Source organism: Lissotriton vulgaris, chromosome 12 (genome assembly GCF_964263255.1).
Source record: "Lissotriton vulgaris chromosome 12, aLisVul1.2, whole genome shotgun sequence".
Classification (NCBI taxonomy): Eukaryota; Metazoa; Chordata; class Amphibia; order Caudata; family Salamandridae; genus Lissotriton; species Lissotriton vulgaris.
Genome location: NC_141700.1, coordinates 495,946,787 through 495,968,585, shown reverse-complemented (window position 1 = coordinate 495,968,585; position 21,799 = coordinate 495,946,787).

Sequence of the window (21,799 nt, the reverse complement as noted above, 5' to 3'; positions counted from 1 at the left end):
CTACCCTAGCCTTTGCTGCTTCCAGCAACTGGGTCTCACCGGTTCTGACCCCCACTTTAAGTGGGAGAGTTAGCAGGAAAACCAAGTGAGGAACAAAGGTGTGCCCACCTTTACCAACCCCACCCATCAGATAGGCGAGGTAAAGCACAACTCTCAGTCCCCGCCATCTTGCAGATGGGGGGACTGAGCCAACAAGAGAGATGCATATGCCCTCTCCCACTGGAGGGTGGCATATTGGGGGGTGTATCCACCCCAAGGAAGGGACCCATTGGTCGCAACCTTTACTTACCTGAAACGTCCCTAAATCTAGTATTTTGGGTCAACCCCGAACCATGCCTCCTCAGACAAGAACTGACCAGAAGAAGAGAAGAAGAAGGACCTAAGAAACTGAGCTGAACTAAGAAGAGGAGAATGCCCACTGACTTGGCCCCAGCCCTACTGGACTGGCCACCCCTCGAATCTGCTCCAGTAAATACCGGTGTGTCCTGCAGTCAGCGCCTCAAGAACCCGAAGGACCTACCTGCCGGATTTGCTCACCCACAGACTCTGGCCCTGGCCAAAACCGAGAGTCTGCATCACCCTACACCAGACGCCCACTGCCTGAGTTTCAGTGGCCCAACCCCACAAGGAGGTCTCCCCGGCGATCCTGGCCTGAGATCTGGTGATCTCTGACCTGCCTCAAATCTCCAGGCGAAGCCTGCATAATAGTAGAATTATTTAGCTGGTCAAATGCTTTCATGATTGATACAGGTGATGTTTTAAATGCAATAAGCGCTCTAATCAGGCCTGGATCAGGATTCACGCCCATTTGAGCTCCCTTAACCTAATTTCTATTAGGTTTTAGTCACTAAAGTTGGTTTCATGTACCACCCCTGGACTAACAAAACCATCAAATGGCCTAGAAATAAAAATATAGTCAATGATGGTCCCTTTTCCCATTCCACAAATGTAGGTCATTTCCTTGACAAACTAGTGGTCACAGACATAACATTGCTTTAGCACGTCTGCCCAAATGCCTCCAGTAGCTTGCAGCCCCTGTGGTCAGTCCCGGAGTCACTAGACAAAGAATCTTCAACCACAAAAGGGTTACCATCATTAGGGTTATGTCCTAGCTTAGCGTTAAAATCTCCACCTATTATTATGTTAAAGAATTTAAAATAAGCATATGATCTAGCCTCTAAGAGTGAAACTACTTTAAGAAGCACCTCAATCTGGCACCTAGGGGCACTGATGGAGTTATAGAAATTCACTGGAAAATAAGGGAAATCTGTAGAAATAATCACCCACAATAATTGCATTCCACTATGCTGCAGAGGAATTGGGAATGCTCTCAGGTTATTTGAGAATCGGACCAGGGGGGTTAACCCCCTTGTGACATAAAACCAGGGAAAGGAGTTGCCACATTAACACTTTCATATCCATCCCAACCAACTGATTCTAGGGCCAACGTCTCCTGTAGCAAAATAATATCAACATCGGAAATAAAATTAGCCATTCGGGGTCTACCAACTTATCCCTGATACCCACTATGTGGTGTCTTAAAATTCTGAGCAAACAACCTGGGGCACTGGAGGATGTAGAGTCTTTCTGTCGGATTCACAAGTGATTCCAGGCAAAAATCCAATAATCCCGGGAGCGAAGCCAATGTCTCAACTTTTACAGAAGGTGCTTCCCTCACTGTGTCACTAAGGAACTCATCAGGGATGAGAAGCAACCCCAGAAAATGAAGAGACCAAGTTCTGCAGTCAATCAGCTGGAGGAGTGTTTCAGACAGGAAGGGCAAAAATAGCTGCAGTGGCGAAAGAAACAGAACAGAAACACTATTGTTAAATACAGTGTAATAACTGGTGCAATCTAACCTTTCTTAATTCATTCATTCATAAAATCTTTATTTCGGCGATTAGCCATAAAAGAGTACAAAAACAGATAAAAAGCATTATACAGGGATGATAATTCAATTTAATGTTCAATGTTACATACTTATTGATTATTTAAAGCGTGGGTTCTAAAATAGTACATGATTTTAGTAAGGCAAGTCTTGTCAGCTAGAAACTAATCACTATCATGCGGAAACAAGTGAAACAACATTATTCCATGTTGGAGGTCCAATTCATTGTTACATACATGTTAGGTAGTTAAAAGCATATGAGCTAAAAGTAATACATGATTTTGGTAGGCCTACTCTGGTCAACTAGAAACTAATCACTATCATGCACTACCAATTAGGTACCTGCGTTTATGCCACATAGCTGCCAGGAATTTAGAAACAGCTAATACAACATGCCTGGTCGTGTCGGTTTTTAAAACTCTAAAAGAATGCATACACTGTACAAAACCCAAATTCTTGCACAGAGGTATGAGCCAATACTTTCTTGATTTACAATAGGCTGGACAAAAGAAAAGGACATGCAGTTCATTTTCTATGTCGCAGCTACACCCTGGACAATTTATCGCTGCAGAGGCGGACTATTTACTAGTAAAGGCTCTTAGAGGTAAAGAACCATGGGGCAGATTTACAAGCCCCTTGCACTCCTTTTACACCGCCGTTGCATCATTTTTGTGACGCAGCGGCTGCGCAAAAGATGCGCCATAGTGCGGGGTACTTACAACGTGACGCATCTGGGAGATGCGTCACGTTGTAAAGCCCTGCGCCAGAAGGAGGCGTTCCTGCGCAGGGGGGGGCGTTCTGGTGCAGGAACGCCTCCTAAAAGTGACTGAGTGAAATCTACAAGATTTCACTCAGTCACTTTGGGGCCCATGCTGCATCAAAACCCTGCGCCTGCTTGAAGCAGGCGTAAGGATTGACGCAGCATTAACAAGATAGGGCTCCCCAGAGCTTTGCTGGAGCTGCGTCGTGCTTGCGACGCAAGTCCAGCAATGCGCAGCCTTTACAGCACAGATGCGTCATGCATCTGTGCCGTTTTTTGCCCATTGGTGCGCCGCATTGTAACTGCGGCGCATCAATGGTGGCGGAGTCATGGCGCACAATAAGTGGCGCATCTCTGCTGATATGCAGGGATGCGCCACTTATTGTAAATCTGCCCCCATATCTCCATTGTACATAAAGTTTCCTGGCTAAAATAGGGTAAATATCATCCATAAAGTGCTCGAAGTGATAGAATACTTTAGTCGTTAAAAATGAATCAGTTAGTGTGCCGACATGAGGGTTGGACAAAGCAGCAGTAAGTTTGTTCTCAGCAAATATCCTAGTGGGAGAATTTGCAACTCCTCTCAGGGTCATGCCATAGGGCGGGTAGCCCCAGTCTTGTAAGTTCATTCTTTATAAACATGAACCAAGGAATTTTAACGGCACTATGATGGGTTAATATTTCTTTAAGTTCTAGCCTATATTTTAGCAGCTCTGGCGTTGTCCAGATTTTACACCAGAACCTGAGGGGCTTGAGTGCTAGTTCATCATCAATAGGTTTAAGCCCTAGGTCAAACCTCAGGGGGAGGAGTGGGGTACTAGGTGGGAGGACCAGAAGTTGTCTTAAGAATTTGTTCTCTGTTTTAACAATTTCAGCTCTGCAAGAATATCCCCATAACTCACAGCGGTACAGGACTGCACCCCTTGCTTGCGTTTTGTACATCTCCAAAGGGGGATCAACGGGTTTAAATGTCGATGAATTGGAGAGCTTGAGGATTCCCCCAGCGAGCTGAGCCAATTTAATTTGCAACTTGATTTGCTGGGGCCCCAATACAAGTTCTCATTGATGGTAACCCCCAGATATTCGAAAGTCGATACCCTTTCTAATGTGGTTGTGCCCAAGCTGGGATTTGGGCGAGTAGTTGCAGGTGGGTTGAAGATTATGAATTTTGTTTTGTTGGCATTTATCTCCAAGCCCCTGCCTCTGCAAAATTCCTCAAAACCCTCCAATATACGCTGTATCCCCATGGGAGACTTGGATAACAGGAGGGTGTCGTCTGCGAACATGATCGCCGGCACCCTACTGCCTGCCAACCTCCGGCATCATTGTGATGTACTTCATCTAAGTGGGCGATTACCCCATTAACATAGAGGCAAAACAGGATAGGGGCCAATACAAACCCCTGCCTTACCCCCCTGTCAACGGGGAATCTAGCTGATAACGCCCCGTTCTTCCCACACCTGACCTGGGCGAAATTCGCCTCGTGTAACCTCATTAGAATAGTTAAAAGTTGAGCCGGTATCCCAAGTTCAAGGAGCACGGACCATAGTTTCCCGCGGGGCACCAAGTCAAAAGCAGAGCGCAGGTCCACAAACACCATTTAGAGGCTGCCGCCCTCTATCCTCACCGTTTTCCAGAATAGTAAAGCTAGGCGGAAAATTTGATCCATGGTGGAGGTGTTCTTCCTGAACCCTGCTTGGTACAGGCTAAGAATGGCGTACTCCTCAATCCAGTCCTGGAGATGGTTCAAAATGAGTCACGTAAAGATGTTTTGCGGGACGTCAATCAGGCTGATAGGCCTGTAGTTGGCTGGGAGCAGAGGAGAGCCCTTCTTGAATATGGGAACGATTTCTGCTCCCAGCCAAGTACAGGGAACCGCCATGCCCGTCAGGACTGCGTTAAAAAGTATTTGTAGATACGGGTCCCAAATGTATGGTTCATGTCTAAATAGGTCTCCTGGGAGTTTGTCAAGGCCCGGGGCTTTTCCCACAGCTAGTTTAGCGATTGCATTACATACCTCCTCTAATGTGAACTGTAGTTCTTCAAACTGGGGGATCAACGACGGGAGTGCGAATGTACATTCCGTACCTTCTTCTATAGAGTATAGGGCCTGAAAGGGATCTTCCCAGACTTTGGCGTCTATGTTTGGTTCGATAGCCGATTTCGGTTCCTCGCAACCTGTATTGACTATCGACCAGAATCTCCGTGCATCCCTTTTTTCAAGAGCGACAGTTAGACTGGTCCACTTTTCTTGATCCCAATCTTGCTTTGCAAGCTCGATTACTTTTTTATACTGTAATCTCCTGGCTTGAATTTGGAGTTTGTTGCTACTTGACTTTAGGGCCTGAACTAGCTCGGTCTTGGCCTTTCTGCATGCTGCATTGTACCATGAGCTTGCAGGAGCCCTTTTTCTTCTATTAACAACCTGGGGATTAAATATCTCTACTAGGTTGGATACTAGATCCGAGTGAAGGGCCAACATTTTAGCATCATGATCGGGAGACGGGGGTTGGATGTTTAAGGCCTCGACCTCCACAAACAAAGGAACAATTTGTTTGTATAGTTTGCGGAGCTCTTCCGGGTTTGCCACTATTTTATCCCACCTAACTCTACGTCTATCATTTGATAGTGTGATCCCTTCACCCAAATCCCTCTTGTTTACAGTACCAGTCTTCTTAGGGCCGAAAAAGGCCAGCTCCAGAATTAGAGCATTATGGTCGCTCTCGACTCTTGAACTTACATTGAAGTCTATGACCTTAGGCCACAACCGTGTCTTGACCATAATATAATCAATGCGAGACTCCAGTTTTGTTAAATTTGCACTTAGCTGGAGTGTCGGAGGGCGTGCAACCATTGCAGGCCCTAATAGAATGATTTAAAGTTAGGGGCGTGATCTGGATTACTAGAGGAGACAGTGTCTTTGGTGATGGGGACTGATCCGGTGGCATTGCCCAGTGTTCGTCCTCCACCAATAAAGCGCCATCCTTCATCCCTGGTAGGGGCTCAAAGTGACAATTCAAGTCCCCCCCGACCATGAGATGGATGTAACTAGAGAGGGTATGTAGAAAAAGCGACAGCTCCTCAATAGTTCTTGATTCGCTGGCTACACTTACCGGTCGAGAAAAGACATTGACAAGGGCAAGCTTAAAGGCATTTGGCCAATCAAGAACTATACACTGTACATCCTCCGAATAGGTATTCAGAGTTTTAGCAGTGCAGCCCAGATGCACACCCAACCAAGTGGTAAGTCCTCCAGACTGTCGCCCCTTCCCCCCCAGCGAGCGGGAACATGGAATGCAGCGTAGCCTTGACAAAACTGTTCCTCTCGGGCCCAGGTCTCCTGAGAGAGACAGATGTCATACTTGTCTATGAAGGTTCCCCACTCTGGGCAAGCTATTTTGTTTGGTAGTCCTGTGACATTCCACGACAATATTGTTAGGGAACCTCTATTGCAGACCCTGTCACTGATATCACAACTTCCCAATGGGCCATCTTCACACAAACTTATCTTCGTGGGATCCATATTGTGGCCTATCCCAGTTCTACTTGATGTTTGATCACTACTGCCTGTAATAGTGCCTACAATAGGCAAGTGTGTGTCTGGAAATTCCCTGGTTACTCGACTGCTGCCAACCTCCACATCTCCGCCGGGAGATGCGTGGCTCATTCCTTGAATAGCCCCCAAGAAACCCTCCCTATTATTCTGCAGTCAGTCTACCATATCCAGGGCACTGTATTTGTTTCGGGTGCAAATGTTGCTGGGTGTGTAATGTTGTACAAACCTACCCCTGGCCATCCTACCCACTCTCCGAGGCTCTACCAGGGTCCAGTCCCGTTCCGTATCTAATATGTCAGATGAAGGATAGAAATAAGACAGTGGGAAAGGTTGAATAGCTGACCCAGGGCTGTCGCGCGTCCCCTCACAGATATGCGCCACAATCCACGGGTCTCTAAAATTTACCAACACACAATCACACTTTATAGACTTTGATCTGCGCCCCACCCAGGACACCCTACGTACCATCAACATTTGGCTACTGATGTGACCGAGGAGCGGTCTGTTTTTATTGAGCCAGTCAGAGACTTTGTTTTTTAATGAACTAAAGGATTCCCTGCTGGCATCACTTAGTTCAGGGACCCCTGTTAGGGCTGAAGGACTGGGTTCTTTTGGACCCAGCGGTGCCAGGGCACAACACCTGAAACCTTCGTGGGTAACCTGCTCCGGCGTACAAGTCACAGAGACACGGGACACTTCCTTCGGCGTCAAAGATTCAAGGTTTATTTGCTGCAGGGAACACAGAAGTCACAGGAAATACATCGAGTGTAGTTCGGGGAGACTGCTTCAAATTGGTTCTGTGGATCGCTCCTTTTATACAGTTTTTACCCATAGGATAACATTGAACACAAAAGTTTACAACCCGGTTCCCACATTTAGCTCCCAGAGGGGTCGCTTTGGTCACTTTGAAACACACAAGGTCCGGAACACAAGTGCGGAAACATTTGGAGGTTCCCAACTGTAAAAACCCATCTTCCCATCATTAGCAAATTCCAATCAGCAGTAAAGTAGATCGAAATAGGAACAAAGACAGGTGCAGAGGAAGACGGGGACTGTGGGGAGATCGGAAAGGGTGTAAAAGGGAAGGTATCGGGAAGCACGAGATACAGGCATCAAAGGGACGTGCCTAATGAGATGCACGGCTGAGACAATAAGCCCGTGCGGCAAGATGAGCCTCGAGCGGCACCATCTGCCTTACAGTAGCATCCCCCTCGTCATAAAGAGACTTTCAAAGAACATGTGTCTTCCGCAAATATCTTGGGAGTCCCAGGGTCGCGAAGCGGACAGCGTCCGTTCGCTGGCTACTTGAGGGCAAGAGACAAAATGGATGCCGTATCTAAGATGGAACCCGTGGGTACAGATGAAAAACCCACATAACAAACGAACGGTTTAAGTTAGCACAGCGAAACTGCGCACACTTACTAAACTCGTCATTTGCGGTTCATAGATACCAGACTCGACCATATTCGTGCGAGTCGAAAACACCACTTACAATGGTCACGGAACCTCAGACGCTCCTTTTGCCCTCATGTAGGCAAGCACTAGTCGGAATCATATTCGATATTCATCAGACCATCAAGATGTCGTTGTAGCATAGCTCTGTCCAATCGAGTCCCCTTGTTAACAGATGGTTGTCTCATACACGTTGTAGCACAGAGGCCACATAAGGCAGGACCACACTGCACACAAAGGCAACACGTGAACAGGAACACTACCACAACTCCGATGATCATCAGAATCTTCCAACCCCAAGTCGATATCAGGCCCCAAAACCATCCAAGTAGCGTCCAATCCCCTACATCCACGTGTATGGATTCGGAGATCTTATGCAACTTCGAGATGGCTTGATAAACAGTAGGAGCATTATCTGGAATGAAAATGCAGCAGCTCGAATGGATCACCCTACATACCCCACCGCGATCTGCTAAGACGACATCTAAAACCATACGGTTTTGTAACGTCATAAGTCTCTCCGCCTGAAGTTCTGTGGTGATATTACCAAGGGCACTGGCAGTAATATTAGCTGTCGATTCTACCACTCGAGTCAACTGTCTCAGGTTCCTACTATTAACCATAGGTCCCCAAAACGGGAGGAAACCCTTGAAAAAGTCTCCTGCCTCTTGGCCGGCAGTATCCTCTTCGCTAATTACGCCTCGTACAACTCTAGTCTTATGGTAATCGGCATCTACAGTGAACGTCGGAGGCAACAGATTTGCAATAAAACATGAGCCCATGAAGTCTGCGGGCAACCATGTATATGCACGATCATAACAGATAAAGTAGGTACCCTTGGCAGCCAGAAACACAGGGGACGAGAACATTGGCAGAATGTAACTTTCAGTGCAAGCACTTGCTCCAAGTGGGGCTTGCGAACCACGACCCACAAGACAAAGATTACCAGTGTGGGGTACGACCCATATTGGAGGCGAGCTTTTAAGCTGCTTTTCACTAGTGAACATACTATATTCCCCTCTACTTAGAACCCTATAGGCTTGTACCTCCTCTTCAGGGATAAGAAAAGGATCATGGATCTCATCTTCCATATCCTCTATTGCCATCGATAGCAGCCTCTGATACGAGGTAGGACCAGAGTAGGGGGAACGTTGTTCTTGAATGGGGTGGAAACCCAGTGCGCTTCGAAACATTGTTTGAAATGCTCGAGCTGACCCTTGGGAACTATACGGTAACACCAGATATGGAATTCCCTTACCCGCAGTATGTGGCATCAACCCACACACCCAACAATTAGTAGTGTTAACCACTAACTGATGCTGATGGAGGAGCTGAATAAAGGAATTGTTGCGGAATTCTACACGTCTAGCCTGCTCGTGTTCCGGTAACATGTGAAAGGAATGAGGAGAAGCAGTAGAAGTAAGGTTAGGGTGAGGAGTAGGAGTAGGGGTAGCAGGTAAGAAGTAAGACATAGTGTAATACACCCCACCCGCCAATAATGCAGATGCAGTCAGAAACAACACAAATAATTTAAGTATAAAACATTTGGTACGACTGAGTTGCTGCAGCTTGACTCTGTACGCCTGAGCTCCTTCCAAATCATTCAGCTTCGAAAATGCCATTCCCTACGACCGTCCGCAACGTTTCTTGACGCACTTCGTTCTGTGCAGCAATAGTCAATCCCCAGGAGTTCCTAGGAACCGACGGCCTTTAACCTAGCGTCAAGACCTACTGTCCAGAAGGAAGTACGCGCGCGGCCCTACGGCCCTCAATACACAATATGTATATATATAAGCACAATGTCTCTCAGCTGTGGAAGTAAAAAAAGATACAAGGAAGAAGCTTGATATATGTATAAAAAAAATGTCAATGATACGAATGTTCAAAACTGATCATGGGAAACGAAGATATTGCAGTTGTCAATTTCAGCAAAGCAAGAAAATTTTATTTGTCCTTAGTGTGAGATCGCAAAGAATATCGATGTTTCCCGGGACGTGTCTGCTCGTCGAACAAAGGATCCGTTAAAGAAACAGCGTCCTGCTGATCAGTTGGTTGATCTGGTCTTGAGTCTTTTGCTGACAAGTGTTCAACAGTGGCTTTCTGCTGCGCTGAGGGTTCTCCAACAAGCTGTGCGTCACTAAAAGGTACAAACGCCGGCAATGTTTCTGTTTCCGTTGACGCAATGCCTTTCCTTACCCACGGGTCTGCCGGCAAAGGAATAGGGACTCGCTTACAATGGGTAGCATGTACCCAATTTTTCCGCCCCTCAAGACGAACGGCAGTCCTCGTGGCCAGGAGCACCTGGTAAGGTCCGATGAATCGGGGGTCCAGATTGTTCTTGCGTGAGAAGCTACGAGTAACCACCCAGTCCCCGGGCTGGAGCTGGTGGCCTGGACCCTCCGTCTGCGTTGGCAAGGCGTCGTAAACCTGTTGGTGAATTAACCTCAGTTTAGCAGTCAAGTCATGTAAGTAATCAATCAACATCGGATACTCAAGATCAGAGAATATTCCTGGCCTAGGAACCCCCCACACATTCGCAGGACGGCCGAACACTATCTCATAGGGACTAAGCCCTATTCGGGAGTGTACAGTCGCCCTAGTTGACAGTAGTGCTAGAGGCAAAGCATCAGGCCACGAAAGTCCAGTCGTAGCCTGAATCTTCGCTAGTTTTAGTTTAAGGGTACCATTGTAACCCTCAACCAATCCAGCTGACTGGGGATGATTGGCGCTATGGAATTTTTGATTAATCCCAAGGCCCTTACACACACTCTTCATCACACTTCCAACAAACTCACTTCCGTTATCTGACCACACGACTCTAGGCATTCCATACCGAGGAAAGTATTCCTTCAGTAGGATTTTCGCAGTAGACAAAGCAGTATTGTCTTTGAGGGGATAGGCCTCGATCCATCGGGAGAATGCGCAAACCACAACCAGAACGTATTTCAGGTTATTGCATCTCTCCATATGGATGAAGTCCAATTGGATCACCTCAAAGGGATACGAAGGAGGAGCAAAACTGCCAGGGGGAGTTGGGGTTCCTTTGCCAGGATTGTACATTATACACACCATACAATTCTTCACCAAACGTTCAGCACATTTCGTAATTCCATCATTCTTCCACACAGCAGCCAGCAACTTGCAAATGCCTTTCGCGCTAATATGCGCTAACCCATGTGCCATTGTCACAACGGCCAGCACATACGCATCAGGCAACATCCATCTTTTCTGATCTGACAAATCAATCCAGCAACCATTCACATCCAACTTTCCCGTACTTTCTTTCCACTTCGTCTTTTCAGTCTCAGTGGCCTCATTCTGAATTGCTTTCACGCTCTCTATGGTATCTTCACACATACTTGATTCTGCAGGCCACCTAACCGAACTCGTCACATACATTCGAGTGCTAAGGTTCCGGGCAGTCTCCTTAGCAATCTCATCTGCAAACGCATTACCACGACCAACATCATCCGTCACTTTACGATGCGCACTACACTTAACAATTGCAACTTGCGCAGGCAAAGTCAATGCATCCAAAAGATCGTTCACAAGCTGGCCATGCTGTATTTTCGTGCCATGCGACGTCAAGAAACCACGCTCTCGCCACAATCGTCCAAAACTATGCGCTACACCGAAAGCATACTGGCTATCGGTGTACACATTCACACGTTTCCCTTTTGCTAACACACATGCTCTAGTGAGAGCAATCAGCTCTGCAGCTTGGGCAGAATTCTGATTCAATCTCGCAGCCTCAACAACAGTATTCAATGTTACAACAGCATAAGCAGTAGTCACATCGCCATTCGGCAACTTAAAACATGACCCATCCACATACAGAGTGCCATCCGGGTCCTCCAATGGGGTGTTTTTAAGGTCCACTCGACCTTTTGTTTCCTCTTCTGTCCGCAAGTAACAGTCATGTTCTGCTACTTCATCTGACTCTGCACTAATTGGTAACAAAGTTGCCGGATTTAGGACATTACAACGTTTTATCTGAATGTGGCTTGCCAAGAGCGTCAATTCGTACCCAGACAACCTCGCACTCGTCAAGTGCTGAGTTTTCGTTCGATTCAAAAGAGTATCGACTGCATGCGGAACCATCACCGTAAGCATATTATCCATGACCAGTCCTGCTGATTGTCGGATGGAGACCGCAGCTGCCGCAGTTGCTCTCAAACAACTCGGCAATGCTCTAGCTACTGGGTCTAAGGTCGAGGAAAAATATGCACATGGACGTTGCTTACCACCAAAAGGTTGCGTTAAGACACTCAAAGCACAACCTTCCCTTTCGTGAACATATAACGTGAACGGCTTACCGTAGTCAGGGGTACCTAACACAGGAGCCGAACACAATGAATCACGTAATTCAGAAAAACTTTTCTGACATTCTTCCGTCCATGGTAAAGGAGTTGCAACATCCTTGCACGTAAGAGCCACCAATGGTTTCGCTAGCAATGAAAAATTAGGAATCCACTGCCTGCAGTACGACGTGATACCTAGAAAGGCACGCACATCTCTTTGGGTTTGTGGCTGCAATTCTCTCTGGGGTCAATCTCCTTCCCTCCTTTGACAATAAGTGACCTAGATAGGTTACTTCTTGACAACAATATTGGAGTTTAGAAGGTGACACCTTGTGATTCAACTCACAGAGATGTTGCAGCAACGACACTGTAGCAATTTTGCAAATGTCCTGAGTATCAGCAGCCACCAATAAGTCGTCGACGTATTGGATTAAAGCCGCACCAACCGGCAACCGAAACGCATCCAGTTGACCCTTCAAAGCTTGACTGTAAATCGATGGACTTTCACAGTAGCCCTGAGGAGCGCGTTTAAACCGGAAGCTACGTCCACCAAGAGAGAAACCGAAAAGGTCCCTACTCTCTTCGGCAATCGGGATGCTGAAAAATGCATTTTTCAAATCAATCACCGAGAACCATGAAGCAGTAGCTGGAATCAGAGTCAGTAGCGCCGTGATGTCAGGCACAACAGGAAATTGAGGAACCACAATTTTATTTACCTCCCGTAAATCGATAACAAAACGATAAACAGGCGGTTTGGTAGGATCAGTACGTTTAAGAATGGGCAGTACAGGGCTATTGCACACGTTTCCCCGAGTTTCTTCGATAACATCTTTCTCGATCAAATCACAGATGATCGCCAACAAAGCTCGTTCACCATCAAGGGAGATACGGTATTGGGGAATACGTGGCAATCGCACATTAGATTTCAACTGAACAACATAAGGGGAGATATCAAGTAGGCCCACATCATTTGGACCCGTCGCCCACAAAGACGCAGGAAGAGAACTCAATTCCGGTGGAAGCTTATCGAGGGACAAATACATGGGAGAGACTACCCTCTCTCCTAACGTAAGCTTCACACCCGCAGGAGAACAATACAAAGTTGCATACAAACGTTTAAGCAAATCCAGACCCAAAAGATTTTCGCCACAACCAGTAGTCAAAATCAACGGAGCTTCGAGCTCACGAGGCCCAATTTTAAGGGGCAAAGGGCGCGAAACTGGATTGCTAACGGGGGCGCCAGAGAATCCAACGGAAACATTTGTTAAGCCAGACAAAGGTGCGCCAGGGAGTTTCGAATGCATGATAGAACTTTTCGCTGCACCAGTGTCCAACAGAAAAGGCTCAACGACGCCCGATGTAGCAACTGCGACGTAAGGCCCTCTCTGATCAACCGGAACTGATACCACTCCCTCTCCTTGTCTTTGGCTGTCCTAATAATTACTGTCGTCAGTCCCCTGATCGACGTAATAATCGTCTACATTGTACTGCGCAGATCGTCCTTGCGATGATCCACGTTGATCGAAACAGTTATTAGAATTTGATGAATTGTCAGAACGATCATTCTGAGCACCACGACCTCTACCACGTGATGCGTGCTGTGAACCACCACGGCCTCCTTTGGATGAATTACCACTATTACGTTCATTTAAAGCAGGACAATTGAATTTAATGTGTCCCTCCTGTCTACAATAAGCACATTGATTGTACCCTAACGAGGATCTTTGGAAAGAGGAATCATTACGCGACTGCGATCGATTCGATTGCGACTGTGATCTATTCTGCTGAGACGCATTCTGATTAGAACGTGGCGGATACGCTTGTTGTAACAACACTTTAGTTTTTAGCTCTTTCGTCTTTTTATCAGCACGGTCATTCTCTTCTTTCTCTCTATTCTCGTAATATTGTGCCGTAGCCAAAATCTGAGCCGAGGTAGAAACGGCCCATGCACTCTCTGAATTCTTTAATTTATTGCTGAGATCGGGCAACAAGTTCGACACAAATTTATCCACAAACAACCTCTGTCCACCCTCAGTACCCATATCCTGTCCACTATGATCAATGAATGCTTCCTCGAACCTCGTAAAGAAATCGGAAACACTCTCATCTTTCTTCTGCTTACAAGCGGACAGCTTGTCCCAATTTACCCTCATAGCTGGCATAAGCGTTTTCATGAATGCAATGATTCGCTGGGGAAGAGCAGCAATCAACCGATCGGGTTTAGTAGCAGCCACTTGTCCCGCGTCTGCCGCTGTAATGGCAGCCCAATCACCACCTAATTCATTAGCGTGATCTTGGTGACGAATCTTAGCCCATACCGGTTGCGGTACGACGTTGCCAAACAACATATCGATATCAGCAAGATTCATCACCGTAGCATCTACAAGCTGCGATAATTCCTTATAATACCCAGTAGGATTTTTACGAGGATCGGGCAAAGATTGTTTCACCTGAAGCACTTCCGATCGTTTCCATGGGAGGTGTATCCACACTCTCTCAAAATGCGCCACTACCTGAGGATTAGCATTAGTATCAGCTGGTATCCAAACTGGCGGAACTTCACGCATAGGATATTGGCCAGACTCGTCTTGCTTTTCAATGTCCTCAACGAACAATGCATGAGGAATAGGAGCGGGACGAAGAGATAGCAACCGCTCAATAGCCCGTCGAACATTAGTGTCTACTATCAGTCCAGTTGCGAACTGAAGCCGAAGTTCGGACAGGGCGGTCAGCACCTCGTCAGGCGCATCGGCCACTATCTGATCATGAAGGAACTTGCACATTTCGTCAAACACATATCTCTGAGTCGGTATGTTGAATTGATTAAACGTTTCGAGGACAACACGAGGTGGATTTCTAAGAGGGTTTACCATCCAACCCATCGCCATGTTGTATAGCGCAACGCGTTCTCTGTTACCAGGAAGCTGACTACGTCTCTGAGGACCATCAGAACCAGCAGACCCAAAAACAGGTCCGAGCGACTGAAAGAAGTTTGTCGCAAGGGGAGAATTACGATTACGAGTAGAGGGAGAAGAGTAAGACACAGGACTAACAAGAGAAGGAGTAGAAACAGTAGCAACAACAGAGGTTAACAACACAGGAGCAGTAGCGGGAGCAGGAGTATGTGGAAGCGGAGGAGCAGTAGGAATAGAAACAGACACAGGTGCAGGAACAGTCGGAAGAGCGGGTGCAGGTTGAGGAACTGGTGGAGGAACAATAGGTGGAAGAACAGGTACGGCAGGGACCACAGGAGCTGCGGTACCCTGTACGTACGGAGGTGGCGACTTCATAAGATAGGACATTAAAGGATCCTCAACTGCCTCTTCCTTCTTATCCGACTCCGTAGGCAAAGCGGGATAGCATTTATCTATGGTCATACGCTGTAGCCTCTCAAACACTTCCTTATCCTTATCCTCCTTATCACGCTGGAACTGCTCAGCTTTCTTCACTATGGTAGCAACATTATCTCGCTGACTACGTTTACTCTGTCTGATTTCTTTCTGTCGGGCTTCTTTGCGCCACAACCGAAAGGCATCAAACATGGCCGGCCTTGATTTACGTTCGAACAACTTTATTTCTAGATTGTCTAAGATCGACGCCTCGAAGCTACCGTGAGGTGGCCAACGAAGGTCGCCGTCTTTCTTTGTATATTTAACCCAATAATCGTTAAAAGCAATCGGGCCTAGCCCATGTTTGCTATATAAGTCATAAGTAGGAGTTCCAACCGGAGGTATCGGACATGAGTCCTCCAGCAGGGAATCCGCACCACAAGGTCTAAAACAACTGAACAAAGTACTGCGACCAGGCATCTTGCACACTAGCCGAGTTTCACAAACTTCAAGGGTTACGGGATTTACCAAGTCCCAGCAAAGAACAAAACCCTCGGTTTTTGGCGGCTGCAGTCGTCAAACAATACAACAACAAAGTACGCTAGCAAAGTGTCACCGACAAAAACACTCACACAGCGTGAACAACAAAAACACTCGCTAAAGTGTCAACAACCAAGAACTCTGGGAGCGACCCACAAATACTTAACTCAAAGATCGATGGCGTCCTCAGGAAGGCCCGTCAATCGTCTCGCTATACCAAGGTCTACGCCAGGCGCCAAAACAGGTCTACAGTCAGGGCAGCAGTCCGTCGCAGCCGTCAGGAGGCGGGAATCTTCGCGGGAAAAGTCTTCGGGCCACTTATTTCGACAACAGGATCGATGAAGCGGGGTGCACCTTCCCTCGGAGATTTCACACGAAGTTCCTCACGATCGTCGGGCTTGGACCGGTACCACTGATGAAGCCCCACGTTGGGCGCCAACTGAAGGACTGGGTTCTTTTGGACCCAGCGGTGCCAGGGCACAACACCTGAAACCTTCGTGGGTAACCTGCTCCGGCGTACAAGTCACAGAGACACGGGACACTTCCTTCGGCGTCAAAGATTCAAGGTTTATTTGCTGCAGGGAACACAGAAGTCACAGGAAATACATCGAGTGTAGTTCGGGGAGACTGCTTCAAATTGGTTCTGTGGATCGCTCCTTTTATACAGTTTTTACCCATAGGATAACATTGAACACAAAAGTTTACAACCCGGTTCCCACATTTAGCTCCCAGAGGGGTCGCTTTGGTCACTTTGAAACACACAAGGTCCGGAACACAAGTGCGGAAACATTTGGCGGTTCCCAACTGTAAAAACCCATCTTCCCATCATTAGCAAATTCCAATCAGCAGTAAAGTAGATCGAAATAGGAACAAAGACAGGTGCAGAGGAAGACGGGGACTGTGGGGAGATCGGAAAGGGTGTAAAAGGGAAGGTATCGGGAAGCACGAGATACAGGCATCAAAGGGACGTGCCTAATGAGATGCACGGCTGAGACAATAAGCCCGTGCGGCAAGATGAGCCTCGAGCGGCACCATCTGCCTTACAGTAGCATCCCCCTCGTCATAAAGAGACTTTCAAAGAACATGTGTCTTCCGCAAATATCTTGGGAGTCCCAGGGTCGCGAAGCGGACAGCGTCCGTTCGCTGGCTACTTGAGGGCAAGAGACAAAATGGATGCCGTATCTAAGATGGAACCCGTGGGTACAGATGAAAAACCCACATAACAAACGAACGGTTTAAGTTAGCACAGCGAAACTGCGCACACTTACTAAACTCGTCATTTGCGGTTCATAGATACCAGACTCGACCATATTCGTGCGAGTCGAAAACACCACTTACAATGGTCACGGAACCTCAGGGCCACAAGATACGGGCTCGATTCTGGAGGAAAATCTATTCTGAGTTCCTTAAAGGAACCTCTGTCGTGCTGATGTTGGCGAACCTCCTTTAATTTGCTGTTATTAGCCACCATCAGTACATTGTCAAGGGAAGCCCCTGGAATTGACTGCTTAGTGCTGGCCATATTAACAGAGGGTGGCTCGACTTCCAAGTTGGCGTTTTGAGGTGGTATCCCCCCCTGGCCTTTATTAGGTTGCACATTACCCAGAGTCACTTGGTTAGACTTTAAGCAGTCCGCAGTCGCCATTGTAGCTTTTTCGATGTTGGACAACCGTAACTCAATCTGGAAAGTCTAGTTTCAAACGGTTGGAGTGATGACCTGAGGAGGGCGCCCAGTCTGAAAAAAAGCGGATCCTCCATTGCTGACGTTGTGGTGGTGGAATTTTCAACTCCTGGAGTATTTTCAATTAAGGATGGTATGTCATTTTTATCCGCAGCACTCGAAACCTCTGGGACCTTGCACAAGCTAGTAACATCTTGGTTATTAGTGCACTTTGCATGCTTGGGCTTCCTGCCACCGGCAGCGGCAACTGTCCCTCGCTTCCTTTTAGGTATCGCCCCCTCTCTTCTCCCCCGTAGCTAGCGAGTGTTAGGCCTTTCCGGAGAACTGTCCGCAATTGACACTTCGGTGGACTCTATTGATGGTAGTTGCAGGGGCTTGCCAACTAGAGATGGATGCCCCTGGACCTGAATATCCTCTGGGCTAAGTACAGTCACCGAGACTTCTGCATTAGCTAGTTGCGGTGTAGGCTCTGGTGTATGAGCATTTGCAAAATGGAATAAATGTTTTTCTTATCTGCGCACTCCCTAATGTAATACTAATACACTGTTCATATAATATTTGTACACTGTTTGTGTGCTGCTTGGTTGTAAGGCAGCCAGCCCAAAATAACAATCAACCTCTGGTGGAAAATTCCACTAGTTTACCAAGCGCACTCCTATATGTTTAAAGTATAACCAATGTGAACAATTGATAACCTATAATATTTCAATGTTATCACTCGAAGAGAAAATTCAAAGAAAGAAATTATTTTTCAAAACGTAGCTTTATATAATCTTTTGCTTGTAAATCTTGTTCATTTCAACATATTCATTTTGAAATCAATACACAATCTGAAAATTAACAAGTAAATGTCATCACATTATAAATTTGTTGTAATAACTCTGATGTTGGAAAACTTTTTGATGAAGGTGAAGACATAGTTGAGAAATAGGCCCAATGCATTTCGGGGGGTTCCCTTCTTCAGGGGCACTGTAAGAATGAGACAACGTATCAATAATCCGTGTTAACATTTCATTTGTTTACAAGGAACTTCAACTAACATCTCATTAAATATTTTGCGAAGGCAGTTCATGAAAAACACTGAAGCTAGATATATGTGTTCTGGCATCTAATTTGAACAGTTGATTACATGAATGATATAAACATCGGACAATTGATCCAGGTCAAAAAATAGAAAGAGAAAAGAGGTAAAAACTAAACTGGAGGAAACTTCTCTACCGCTATCAATGTGTCTTGCGTTACAGTGTTAATTTACAAAATTCAGGGCGCAACAAGGGATAAACTCGATGTTAATGGTAAGTATGCCACCATACTGCGTATATTGTAGGGGCTAAAATAGTAACAAAGGTACTCACATCTCAACTCCTCAATGTCATTTATCAGAATTCAAGTGCTCCAACATGTAAAGTTGATAAATCTCAATCTCTCAGGTGAGAACGAAAACGACAAGATATATATGTATCACAACCTAGACATCAATTTGTTCAGAAGCCTAATGGAGAATCTATCCCTCTAAGTGTTCACTTACTTGATACTAAGTAGCTGTGACTGACAGAAATAAGTCTAAGTGGAAAGACAATAATCACTCGTGCGTGAGCACCGCAGCTATCTGTGCTCGAGCACGTACCGGCACCTGCGGGGAATGCTTCTTGATATTTCACTATCTAAGATGCAAAAAAGCAAGGGTATATTAGAAGATTCCTGTCTTGCCAGCAAAATTGATGTTCTCAAAAGATTCATGACTCAATGAAGGACTGGAAAATTACTACACCACACGTATCAACAACATCGTTCTTGAATACTGTTTGAACTCAACCAATACAATAACACATCCTAATTGCATGCATTAACACTAGCCACTGCCCAAAATAAACTGAGCCACCTTCTTATGCTACTAAGAAAATCTGATCTCCCCTTATCACGGTGACCAATGGAACTGCTCTTCCCTCTTTGCACAATAAATCTGTCAAACTTAAACACTGGCACTGTATCGAGTGCTGTAACCCCCTTTATGTATATAAGCTCACCAAAGTTGCGTTATCCTCTCCATTAAAAATCTGGGCTTCTTAGTTACTATCTGCAAAGAAAGCAAGTCTACTAGTAAAATTCTAAGATTACACGTGCTCTATGCCGATACTAGCTCAACCAGACATAGACTCACCTCTAACTGTTCAAAATGACGCCGTTGTGCTTCCAAACTCTACCACGAACTAAACTTCAGACAGCATGTTGAGGTGTTATATACCCACATTTGTTTGGTCGACAGTGAAACAGGACTGCTAGAGTTGTATACTCGTGACCTCCCACCTTGGAGCCATGGGCAGAGTAATAGGACTAGAAAACATCATCCATCCCACCTAAAAGCCATGGACAGAGTAATAGGACTGGAAAACATCATCCATCTTGGAATGGTAAAACGTCGGCTAACTTGTGCCCATAGTGGTTAAATATACATTGCAACTAAACTATGTGCTATAATACGTTGGTTCGCGGAGACAGTATGAGGAACAGAAATTTCTCATATCAAAGTGGTGAGCGTTTAATTCTCATTACGTTAACCCTAAACTGCAGCTCAGATCGTTTTTTGATAGCTCCATAAGCTGAGAAGCAAGATCCGACAAGAATTAATTTCTCCCGATTAAATTATGGTGAGAAATGAACATAGAAAGAGAAAATAAGAAAAAATTCGCTAATTACAAGAATTGTAATTGCAAAGAAAGGCTTGGTAACTATTGTTTGACCTGTGTAAGAGTCCGTTACAAAAAACTAAGTAAACAACATGCTAGGTATTGTACACACAGAACGAATGGCATTGCAAATATCTTGTAAGTCATTGGCATAATTCACGTATATTGCAGTTATAAAAAACACTGTAGTTCAATCCTGTCATTAAGACCACTCGGCACCATGGTCTGTAAGTGTTTTGTCCACCAAGCTTCCCTTTGAGATAGTTGTATTGGGTGGTTTTTGTCTAGTTTCACTATGACTATTTCTAAGATTGTAAACCTGAGCTGTGCATTGGTGTGTTGGTGTTCTAACCAATGTGTGGCAAAGAAAGATTTAGTAGATTTCGTTCTGAATGTGCTTTTGTGCTCAGAAATGCGTACCTTAATTTTTCTTGAAGTTTTGCCTACATAAAGAAGACCACATGGGCATCTGATAGTATAAATGACGTTCATACTGTTACAGTCTCCATTATATCTTAATGAAATGCTTTTCCCAGATTGTGGGTGGTGAATGACATTCCCTGTTATGACATTGTTACAATGAACACAATTGTAACACTTTCGCATTCCGTTAAATAATGGTTGATCTGCAGAAACTGTGGTGGTCAAAATTTCTTTTAGATTCTTGCTCCTTGTGTACGCAAATAAGGGCTCTTCATCATACAACCCCTTGAAATACGGCTCTTGTTTCAGCAATTCCCATCTTGATTTAATGATATGTTTAATTGCTTGGGATTTGGATGAATATTTAGACACGAACACATGTCTATTACTTTTCTGTTTCAACTTGGTGGTGAGCAACTCCTCACGATGTTTAGTTTCAGTCTTATTCAAAGCAGTCTTCAAAACTTCCACAGGGTAGCCTCTTTGTTTGAATTTCTCTGTTTGTAGTTCTAGAGCTTCTTGTAGATCTGCAGGATTAGACATGATTCGCTTCACTCTTAGTAATTGTGAGTACGGAAGGTTGTTTTTCAATGACGGTGGGTGAAAACTTGAGTATAACAATAAATTGTTTCTGTCAGTGGGTTTTGTATACACTGATGTTTCTAATTTGTTGGCTCTGTGAGTTATCAAAACATCCAAGTAGTGAATCTGTTGTTGACTGATCTCATAGGTGAATTTGATTCTTTCATGCTTGTGGTTGAGTTCATTAATCAGCTCTTCTAATGAGTCTTGGGAACTTTTGCATACAAGAAATATATCATCTATGAATCTGATATAAAAAGCCAGATTCTTAGCCCAGATCTCCTGCTTAAAGATATGTGTATCCTCGAACTGCGCCATAAAGGTATTGGCGTAAGCCGGTGCGCCAGAAAAACCCATTGAGGTTCCACTCACTTGGAGGAAGAATTTGTCTTGCCATGTCAGGTAACTATGCTGGAGGCGAATATCAGTAGTTCGGGAGAAATTAATTCTTGTCGGATCTTGCTTCTCAGCTTATGGAGCTATCAAAAAACGATCTGAGCTGCAGTTTAGGGTTAACGTAATGAGAATTAAACGCTCACCACTTTGATATGAGAAATTTCTGTTCCTCATACTGTCTCCGCGAACCAACGTATTATAGCA